The following is an 11,542-nucleotide window of genomic DNA, read 5'->3' as shown; positions in this document are numbered from 1 at the left end:
TCACCTTGGGACAGATAAATAACAAGCAATTTTCTTGATGCAACTTGTTTTTCTCATTTTTACAAGAATAGGAGGCCAGGGGAAGGGCCTGAGGGGAGGCCTGATAGGACCTCTAAGGATCCGCCTGGAAAATTAATCAGTGAAAACAATGCTGATTCATGACTTCCCTGAAAGAATAGAAATATCACAGAGAATCCTGATTCTTAACTAAAATACACTCTGCTCCCCTTCTTCTGATGAGCCTGTCCGCAGGCTGGGGGAATGAAGAGAAGGGGGCAGGAAGGAACTTATAACTTATATAACTAGTATATTATATGCAGGGCTTATAACACATATATAGTTATAGTGCAAGGCTTATAGCATACTTCACAAACTGCGTTCTGCAAAGCCTCATGACAGTTCTCCAAGGAAGGATTGTCAACTCCCTTTCACAGATAAAGGAAAGGAGGCTCAGAGAGGTTAAGTCACTTGCCCCAGGTCACACAGCTAGTTATAAAAAACCAGCATGAGGCCAGATATAGACACCCCTTTTCCCCACAGGAGCCTCTGCAAGCTCTGAACAAAAGGAACATAAGAAATCCTACTGGAATAAGAGAGTGATCATAGTGGGTTGGTGGTAGCCAAAGAAAGTTCCTCAGAAGAGGCCAAGCTCAGAAAGCAATTGTCACCCAGTGAGTGGCATAATACCAAGGGAGATAACGAATGATGTATGCGTAGTGCCTTTCAGTCCACAAAGAGCTTCCAGTGGTTTAGGGTGCTAATAGAATCACCCATCTTTCAGATGAGGAAACTGAGGCACAGAGACTTCAGGAATGTACTCACAGTGATTTACCTCATGCATCAGAGTCAGGGCTTGAGCCCGTGCTTTCAGCCCTAAAACCAGCGTATGTTACCCTTTATTGAGCTCTTGTAATCTGGGACTTCTGCCATCTGGGGTGGGAATGCTCCCCAGGAAACTTCTGAATGATGCAGGGCTGGTTGTGATTCTGCAATAACTCGAGTTTTGCAGCAGTGTCATCCCCAAAGAGCTAAACATCAAAACGATTTGGAACAAGACGAGGAGAAATGCAATGCACGGAAGGTGGCTGCCATAGGAGGGGCAGCAAGGGGTGGGGAGATTTGGGAGGCTCGTGGGTGAGTGATGTGTTATGCCCAGAGATGCATGACTTTTCATGAGATAGGAAAGCCTGCTCAGAGGCACTGTCCCAGGAGAAGGAAGAACAGGGAAGCCGGGACTGAGCAAGTGTTTGTGCAGAAAGAGGCAGGTCCAGAGGAGGAGAAGGGAGGGCCAGGCTTGTCTGCATGGAGCCCTTCCTCTGGTCCCCGCCCAGTTGGACAGGGTTTACAGGATGCGCACAGAGTTATTAGTTAGGGAAGTGGGGCACAGGCATTCCTGGTGGAAGATTCATGACGAGTAAAGCAAGTGCATGGTCTTGCTGTTTCCTGGCTTATAGAATTGCCTGAAAGACCAGGAGTCAGGGAGAGGAGGGAAAGGCAGGTGCACCGTTTAGGCTTTCCTACCCGCCAAGTGTTGGAAACCCCAGTCAGAACCGCCTAGTGGGCATGTGTGCTCTGCCTCTCCAGCATCCACACCCCCTTTCTCCAGCCACAGACGTTTGGTTTGGGGAGGGGGAGGTGAGAGGCATCTGTCCTTCTCTCCATGCAGTCTTTGTGGTCTAGGGGCAGCTTCGGAGGCAGCTCCAGGTTGAAGAACAGGACCTGGGTGCATGCCAATTGGCAAAAGACATTCCCCTGGTGTTACAGGTTGAATTCATATGTTGAAGTCCTCGCCCCCCAGGACCTCAGAATGTGACTTCATTAGGAAATAGGGTTATTGCAGCCGTAATTAGTTAAGAGAAAGGCATACTGGAGTTGGGGGTGGGGGGCTCCTAATCCAATGTAACTGGTGTCCTTATTGTGAAGAGACAGCCGTGCACAGGGAGAACCCCATGTAAACACAACGGCAGAGATTGGGGTGATGTGTCTACAAGCCAAGGAAGAGGCACAGAACAGACTCTTCCTCACAAACCCTCACCAGGAACGGCCGACACCTTGGTCTGGGGCTTCCTGCTTCCAGGACCGTGAGGCAAGACGTTTCTGTTGTTTAAACCACAGTCTGGGGTACTTTGTTCCTGAAGTCCTAGGAAACAAAGACACCTGGTGACACTGGTGTGCGGTCACCACCAGTGATGTTACCGCATCTGCCTTAATTAGCTGTTTCAGTGTCAATATAGTGCCTCAGAGCCACGGGCATCTTGGGTGAGAATGGGTCTTTGATGCCTCAGAGCTTCTGTGGGTCCACCTGATCTGCGTGGGTAACTGGCGGTACCCCAATACCCAGCGGTTCCCTCGGCCTCACGGTCCCAGGGGAGCTTGTCTGACACTGCGAGCTACAAGCTTCCCTCAATCTCTGGGGATTCTGAGTGCTGTTAATGGCCACGTGATGCCAGCTAAATAAAAACGACTTTCAACATTGAAAAAGCGTCTCAGTCTCAAAGCCATCCATTGTGTCTCATTGTGCTCAGGTCTTGTCAGCTGTGTTAGCCTCAATCTCTACCATTTCCACTTCCCTAGCACCGGCAACACAGACGTGCCAGGAAATACAGAAGAGGGCCCTGGAAAATGCTGACGCCAGAGGGGACTCCACTGCTTGTATTTGTTTGTGTTTTACAGATGAAGAAACTGAGGCCCAGAGAGGGGAAATGACCTGCTGGAAGCCACACAGCAAATCAGTGTTGGTGTTAAAACTTGTCAGTTAGTATCCAGGAAGGAGTTAAATAATAGATGTTTCCTAAAATGTACTTCAGGAGGACATTGGTCTTTTGGGATGGTCAAATATGTGTTTGGGAACATAGATATTGTATTCATTGTTATTTGTTTGGAGAGTACACTGAAATTCTGCAATAAAGAATCCTGTTGAGCTTCTATTTAACCCAGTGTTTTCCAAATTCATCTGACCAGGGAACTTCACTTCCCCTTTTTGTAAAAGGTCATACTAAAGAATTAGTTTGGGGGGTGCCTGGGTGGGTGGCTCAGTCAGTTAAGTGTCCGGCTTTGGCTCAGGTCATGATCTCCTGGTTTGTGGGTTCAAGACCCGCACAGGGCTCTGTGCTGACAGCTCAGAGCCTGGAGCCTGCTTCCGATTCTGTGTCTCCCTCTCTCTTGTGCTCTATCTCTCTCTAAAAAATAAATAAGCATTAAAAGTTAAAAAAAAAAAAAAGAATTAGTTCATCAGGACTTCTATTTTGAGCCTGGGCTTTGGGTTTGTCCATGTCCTTATGGTACTGGGCAGGGTGGTGGGACAGGGAGGCAGGGAGTGGGGAGTGGGTCAGAGGCTTCAAGGGCCAGTGATGAGAACATCAACACTGGGGAAGACTGGGTGGGAGTATCTCTTGACTGATGGCTTTCCCTGTTGGCCAATGAGTGGAGAGTGTGAGGCCAGAGGCAGAGTCCTCAGGGAGGAGGCTGACAGCAAGACTAATTCCAAGTGTAGGGGTTGCCAGCCTGTCCAGGGGGTTCTAGGCTATTGTTAAGATCTAGGGGTGAGGGCAAGGGCATCCGGAAGGGATTGATGAGATACAACTGTGAGTCCCAGTGTCCGGGAGGTGACATTTTGTGGACACAGATAGGATGGAGCAATAGGACCTAATACCTGAGAACTGGGGAGGTGGCAAGAATAAAGTGGAGGGTCCTAGACATTAGGTAGCTGTTTCCTCTCTGTCCTGAGTACCAGTGCCTTGGGGGACACAGACATACCCCAGGAACTCTGGAGATCTGAAGAAGTATGCACCAATTAGGTACCCAACTTCTCCATGGACCTCCGTGGGTAAGCCTGAGTACACAGCCTAGAAAACTGAGGGCCCGGTAAAGCTCTCTGCTGAGCCTGGAGCAAAGATGGTTTCCAAACTCCAGACAGAGAGCCAGCCCTTTAGCACTTCTGGGAGAATGGCAGATTCCCGCCAACAGTTTCCTGAACACTCAGTGTTCACTCTGTGCCCCTTGGCTGGAGTGGACCAGATTCCAGGCTCATGGAATGGTGGGAACCCCAGTGATCCAAGTTATAATTCCAACCATTCCACAAAATAACTCCGTGCCCCTCGGGTGGAGTGGACCAGATTCCAGGCTCATAGAATGGTGGGAACCCCAGTGATTCCAAGTTATAATGCCAACCATTCCACAAAATAACTCCGTGCCCCTCAGAATCATGTCCTTTGACTCTGGGTCTCAGGACTGACACCTTTAAAATAAGTTGGTCTCAATCATTTCTTTATTTCCTTCTATGACTTTTTAATTCTCTGGCCACACAAGTAGAATGCCTGTGGGTTGACCTGTCTGCTTGTGTTCCAGGTTCCACACATCACTCCTCCTTGTTTCTTTGTAGATTTAAGGTAAGTCACTCATCTTGGAACTGTAAAAATGGGAAATTGCAGTTCTGTCATGAACTTACTTTATAGCTCAGGGGAGGCGCATTTAAGAAATACAGCTTTCCTGAGGAAGCAGAGCCATGACACCTGGTGAGTCACCCAGACTCCAAGCCTCCCTGGGCATTGGTGTCCCCGGGGCGGGTAACCTCACCAGGTAACTGGGAGGGTCCACTGGCTGTGCACATGGGAGAAAATGGCGATGATGGTGATGATAACATTGCTGGGTTTTTGAAGTTAAACATTGTGATGAGAAAGCGAGCATGGTCACTGGAGGCAAATCTTTGCCCCCTCTACTGAATACCTGATTACCTAGTGGAAATCAAAGCAGTGATATACCCCCATGGGAACTGGGGAAGGGTCAGCTCATGCAGATCTCAGGTGTGTCCCATCTCATTCTGCAGGTGGCAGTGAGGGGCAGGATCCATGTTTTTCCTAGGATCCAGCGCCCTGCAAGAAAATTGACCAAGATGTTGACTCACTTCACTCCAGTAATGAAGACAACCCTGTTGGTAAAAGAAAGAGCCTTTGGGTCTAGTCTTCTCTTGATCTCATGTGCTCTGTTGTTGGCCCCCAGAGCCTGTGTATCCTGCCTTTTTAAATTTTAAATTAAAACCCCTTGGAGGTCAGTGAGTGGTTGGGGTTGGAGGACAAGCACCAGAAGACTGTTTGGAAAGGCTCCTGGACTTATCCCCATTCTAACCCTAGTTGTGCTGCCCATGAGCGAGTTTAGGGACCTTTGGGAAACCACGCTCCTGTACTGAGCCACAGTCTCATCATCTGTAAAACAGAGTTCAGTGCTAAGGACATGACTGGCTCTACAATTTCTCATGTTATATGACAAATGAGGACAGAAATCATACCACACCCATCACATTGGCCTCCCAGCTCAGGGAATCCAGACAAAAGGGCTGTGTGTCAGACACACCAGCAACAGCTTCCAACCCACAGACCCATTGGGACAACAGGAAAGGGGTAATTAAGGAGATGCATGTGGAGCTAGGGAGGGGCTATTTGTACTTTCCAAGGGGCAGACTCTCAGCCTGAGAAAAATCACCCAGAAACTGGGCAACTGGGGAAAGGGAAAATAATAATGATAGTAGTTACCATTAATTGAACACCAGGTTCCGACAGCCATCTTTCCCATCCCTTCTCTCTATAAATTTCCAGAATTTGTTTCCAGATATTCACCACCTCATTTCTGCTCCCCTCCTGGGCATACTTGTATGGCAGTTCCTGTAGCAGAACACTGTATTCTAGTTGGGGTCTAAACAGCCTTCACCATCAGACAGCTGCCTTTCTTAACCTGGACACTCTACTCCTACTGATTTAGCCAAACTGTGGTGGCACATGTTTTATGCAGCTGCAATCCCCATTCTTGGTGACTGCTTAGCTTTTGGCCACCTAATCAGCCCCTCCCCTGGATATTTCCTTTATCATTACTGCAAATCAGCTCCTTCCCATCCTGTCCTTGTGATTGATTCCTGGGCTCAATATTGTAGAACCTGACATTCATCTCTGCTAAATGTCTTCTTTTTCATTTGGGTCCATTGTTCCTAGCTGTCAAGAGAGGTTGAATCTACCATATTAGCCTCCCTTGCCAGCTTTGCATGGTGGTGTGGGGGGCAGAGGATGGAGTTGGCTGGATCAGAGCTTGGAAGGCTGGTTGCTGTGGTAAGCCCTGTCTCAGCTCAGTGGAGAAGGTGAAGAAAGGTGGACTGGAAAAGTGGGGTTCAGGAAACAGTCCTGGCTCTGGGCAGGGATAGGATATGGAAAGGAGTTCAGCTGAAAATATCAAATATGCATGAGTAAATCTGGGTTTGGTGATCGCTTGGAAGGTGGCTCAATATGGCAGATGGGGCACATTAGCAGCAGTCCTAGGAAGGTGTAATCCCAGAGGTTGAGGGCACTAAGAAAGAGGCCCAGTCAGAAACTGGAGGAGTAGGGTCAAGAGTCCAGGGCTCTGGAGAAGAAGGAGTGCTGCCAGGGACTAGGCAGGGTGTTAACTTAGACTGTTCTCCCTCCTTCTTCTCACATACAACAAGCTACCAAGACCTGTTGATTCTACCATTCAACTACCTGCAGTTGGTCTTTCCATGCCTCTGCTTCTTCTCCAGTTTAAATATTTCCATTTGCTGTTGCTAACTGATCTCCTTGCATCTTCCATATGATGCTATAGGATCTTTCAAGCTTGTAAGTCTGGACATATCACTTCCTAGTTAAGCCCTTTAATGGTTCCCCCCCTCCCTTGTCATTAGCACAAAGTAAAAACTCCTTAGCATGTGGTAAAGACCCTGTGCAATCTGGCTGTTGCTACCTTCTCAGATTCAGCTTAAGCCGCATCCGTCCCAAATGACAGTTAATCAAAACTTGCTATCCTTCCAGACTTAGTGCATCCAGATCCTTCTGGCTGGATTGCCCCCTAACACTTCTTTTCCTCATCTGTGAACTTTTTCAACCTGATGTACCCTCCTCATGGAAGCCCTCTTGAAGTCAAATGTGACTGAAGTCAATGAAGCCAGAGCCTGGGCTACCCCAGCAACAGGGGCGGCTTTCATGACTCATGATATCAGCACATCATCCTGCATTTTATTAGACAATTTATTTGTATACCTCCACACTAGACCATAAGCTTCTTGAAAAAGGGATTGAATTTTGTTTACCTCTGCATATAATACATGACCAATAGGCTTATGATGAAATGGAAATGAATATTGAGGTTTCCAGCCATGCATTTGAGGGTTAGGACAGGGTTCTGGAATATTGGGGTCTAGTAGTTTAAGAAAGAGCTTAGATAAAGAACAAAGACATTATAGTGTGTGTGTGTGTGTGTGTGTGTGTGTGTGTGTGTGTGTGTGTAAGGGAGAGAGATTATAAAAACCATCAGGTTTTGGGGGCCAAAAAACCAGGGATTACAATGTCTACTACTTTATAGGTATGCATCTTTGGATACATTCATTGATCTAAGACTCAGTTTTCTCATGGTAACATGGGGATGTGATGCCCGCTCTGAGATAATAAAAGTTAAAAAAGGACCTCACCCAGTGCCTGGCATGCTGCACTCAATAAATAGCATGCACTCGGTTATCTTGGTTGTTATGCTGAGCAAATATAAGTCAACACACCAGCTGGACAGGACATTGTCTTCTCTGTAGGAGTCCAATTGTCATCAAATGGCCCTTTAGTAAATTAGAACAAAGGAGGAGACAGGATCTTAATAGCCAGACCCATTAAAGGCTCATCCTGAAGTCCTCACTGGGACAGCTAGTTAAGAAGCTTGCTCTTGCGCTATAGCAGAAGACTTGGCCACACGGCTCAGAACTTGCTCTTCTGCTGCAATGCTTGGGTCTCACTCCCCATATTGACTCTTCATTTCTGCTCTATCTATAGTGCTTCTATCAGTCCCTAGAATTGGCTGTCTTTACAACATTGCCTCTTGACAGGCAGGTGGGGGTTTCTAAGATTTCAGTTTTTCTTCCATTACTGCTTTTGAAATGCATGCCTTCCTCTAGAGATGCCCCAGAGACAACTATGCTGAAATCCAGTGATGGCCCCAACCTGGCCTTATTGGCAGCACCCCAGCAAACCATCTCTCTGATGTTTGCATCCTGAGGAGGTGGCTGATCTCATCTCATTGTTTCAAGTTTCAAAGATTGATATTTTCTGACTTCCTATCCAGATTCTGAAGTTCACTCTCTTTGAAGAATGAACATCCTCTTACATTCATTGTTCATTATGTTCATTATGGTATCCACTTATACCAAGGATCAGCAAAGTTTTTCTGTAAAAGGCCACATAGTAAATATTTTAGACTTTAAATTTTTTTATGTTTTATTTACTTTTGAGAGAGAGAGAGAGAGAGAGAGAAAGCGAGCAGGGGAGGGACAGAGAGAGCGGGAGACACAGAATCCAAAGACAGGCTCCAGGCTCTGAGCTGTCAGCACAGAGCCCGACCACGGGGCTCAAACCCAGGAACCATGAGATCATGACCTGAGCTGAAGTCAGACACTTAACCTACTGAGCCACCCAGGCGCCCCAGTATTTTACACTTTAAGATGCCTACAGTCTGTCACATATTCTTTGTCATTTTTTTGCAATGCTTGAAAAATGTACAAAAAAATCCTAGCTTTAGGCTGTATAAAAATAGTCTGAATATGGCCCCAAAGTAGACAGCCATAGTTGGCTGACCCCTGCCTACACCATTCACTAAATAAATGCTTTCGTAAATGTATTTTGCCATCCCTCCTACCTTTTGGTCCCTCTCTCTCTCCTTCTCCCCTTTCCATCTCTCCTTTTCCTATCATCCCCTCCCTCCCTCCTTCCCCTCTCCTTCCTCCATGTTTCTCCTTCCATTGCTCCCTCCCTCTCTCCCTCCCTTCTTCCTCCCCCACAACACTTACAAAGCATTCACTAGGCTTTGGGTGCTGTGGCCCAGGGATGAGTAAAACAAGACCCCGCTTCTTAAGGAGTTTTCAATATTTGAGGCAATCAAGCCTGTAAGAGTAGTCAGTGAAGTGTGCTAACAAGAATGGCAACCTGGCTGTGTTGACAATAGGCAGTAGGAATATGGTGCAGAGTATCAGTGTGATATCTTATCTCAGGCCACCACACATCCCATGGAGCCAAGAGACATGCTAAGAGGGCCAGCCTGGATGGTGGGCAGATCCCAGGGAGATAGGATTGGGAACTGGACTTTGAAGCAAGAGTGTGCCTAGCAGTTCTTTCCAAGCAGAAGAAATGCTTCAGCAAAGAGGTAAAGGCAAGAAAGAAAGCAACTTGTTTGAAGAGAAGAATTCATAGGAAGTCAGGTGGGGTCCAGAATATTCTTGGAGATGGGATGATGCAGCAGGAGTCAGAGATGGATCTTAGGAGTCAGAGCTGGTTCAAATCTCAATTATCTCAACTCACTAGGGGGCCTCTGGGCCAGTTCTTGAAGCACCCTAGGCTTGCTCTTTTTGATTTGTGAAGTTAGAGACAACAATGCCTCTCTTAGAGGAATTCTGGGAGGAATGTGTGAGTTAGTGAACATAAAGTGGCTGGCACAGGGTTAGTGATCAATAAATGTTGGCTGTTCTTACCAAAAGAAAGGAGGAAGGTGGTACTGAGGGATGGCAGGAAAGGCTGCTGGTGCCAGATCACACTTTCCTTGAACTGACTTTGGACTTTAATATGTAGACAATGGGGATCCTTTAATGATTTTAAGTCAGGGCATCAGATTCAGTCTGCTGTAGGCTCTAATCTCCTTTCTGACTATGGACATTGGCAAAACCTAAGGGGCATTGATTCCCAGTTCACAGAAATGACCTCTTCTTCTTCAAGGTTAACCAGCTCATGAGCAGGAGACCTAAGCCTGGTCTCCTGAACTCGAAGTTCTATTCTCTTGCCCTCCCGCACCGCTCGCTAACCAACTGACAGACGGCATCATGCCAGCCTTGCCCCGGCTCCAATTAGCAGACAAATCAGAGGTGGCTGGCGAGGCTTCAGGCTTTGCGCCTGCTGCAGTCACGTTTATTGTTCATCAGAGGAGAGAAGTGATGTGCCAGGCTGGTGAGTCTGTTCCCCCCATCCCCTGGAGGGAAGATTTAAGGTGATGTGGCCTATGGGGCTGGTCCCGGGGACTGTAATTCGGATTGTCAAATATGCTTAGGAATAGAATATTTCAACAGTTCACCAAATACAGTCCTTGTCCAGGGAGAGCTTTGCGTTCTTAAGGCATTGGGGAAAAAAAGCAAGGTTAGCCTGGGAGCTGGAGGCGTGGTGGGTTCTGCACCCAGCCTTGTTACTGTACAGGGGGAAAGTACATCTTGTTTTTATTTCTTGGTTTCAGTCTCCTTCTGTGTAAAACGAGGAGTTTGGGAAAATTCAGATTAGTGCTAGGAGGTGTTACAATGAGGTTAGGGAAAAATTCAGATCTTTTCTCTTTAAACAGACCTCCAGTGGAAGGGAGTGGCTGGGGCATAGTAAAGACAGTCATAGAGAGTCTGCATTTGAGTTTGGGCTTTTTCTGTAACTCTCTGTGTGACCTTGGGCTTTGCCAGTCCCGTCTCTGCACCTGAATTTTCGCATCTGTGTGCCAGGCAGGTAGGGCTAGAGCAGGGATCTCTAATTAATGAGCTGTGGGTTAAATTTGACTTGTGGATGAAATTTATTTGGTTTCTGGGCAGATCTCTTTTTCTCATTCTCATTCATCCCTTCAATGAGCCAACATTTAAATACTGGGAGAGCTCGCATCCAGTCCTACATTCTTAAGTTCTCCTGGAAAAGCAGAAGGCTTAGCCACTCTGGGCCCCATTCATACTGGAGGCGCACACTAGAAGTGGGTAGCAAAGGATCCCTTTGGACTGGTATCCACTGTCCATCCCACCCAGCACACAGCATGCTGGACTCACTCATGGCATCCGTCTCTGGAAGTATCCAGGTGTGCAACCCTGGACAACAGCCTTGTTAATTCACATGTGCCTGCCCACAGGCACAGACATGCCACTCTGCTTTCTGAGGCTGACGCTCAGCCCTCTTAGGGGCCATACAACCTCCTCTGTCAGAGTTTTGTGTGCTTAGATGACTGTATTAAAACACATAGGAATTATTTCAGTTCCTCATGTATAAATTTGCATTAGCACAGTGACCATGCTTTTCTAAAAGTATGGCCCTTTGGAAGAGGCTGATGTGCTCCCCTAGGGGATGTAAGCTTTCTCATAGCCGGTCCCCACCCCACCCATTCCCTTGCAGAGCTATCACCCCAAGGCTGTGGTGGTCACCCCAGTTCTTGTCCAGAAACCAAATAAGTCTCATCTGCAAGTCAGAAATAACCCATGGTTCATCAGTTAGAGATCTCTGCTCTGGCCCAGTTCATGAGCCATACCCAGAGAGTTGAATCTTCACAAAAAGCAGGGGGAGGAGAAGCCATAACTACAAATTATCTCGAAGACTGGATATTTCCTTTACTGAAAGCTATCTTTATTTCTGTCTCCAGCTCAGTCTTCTTTCTACAGGTTCAGATGCACATATCCAAATTCTTCTCTGACAGCTCCTTTGGATAAACACCTGCCACCTTAAACTCAGCACATCCCCATTAAACCCATACCTGGTTTCCCTGCCTCTGTCCCCAATTTCAACCACCC

Source organism: Neofelis nebulosa, chromosome 16 (genome assembly GCF_028018385.1).
Source record: "Neofelis nebulosa isolate mNeoNeb1 chromosome 16, mNeoNeb1.pri, whole genome shotgun sequence".
Classification (NCBI taxonomy): Eukaryota; Metazoa; Chordata; class Mammalia; order Carnivora; family Felidae; genus Neofelis; species Neofelis nebulosa.
The sequence above is the reverse complement of the archived record's forward strand: the minus strand, read 5'-3'. Positions refer to the sequence as shown.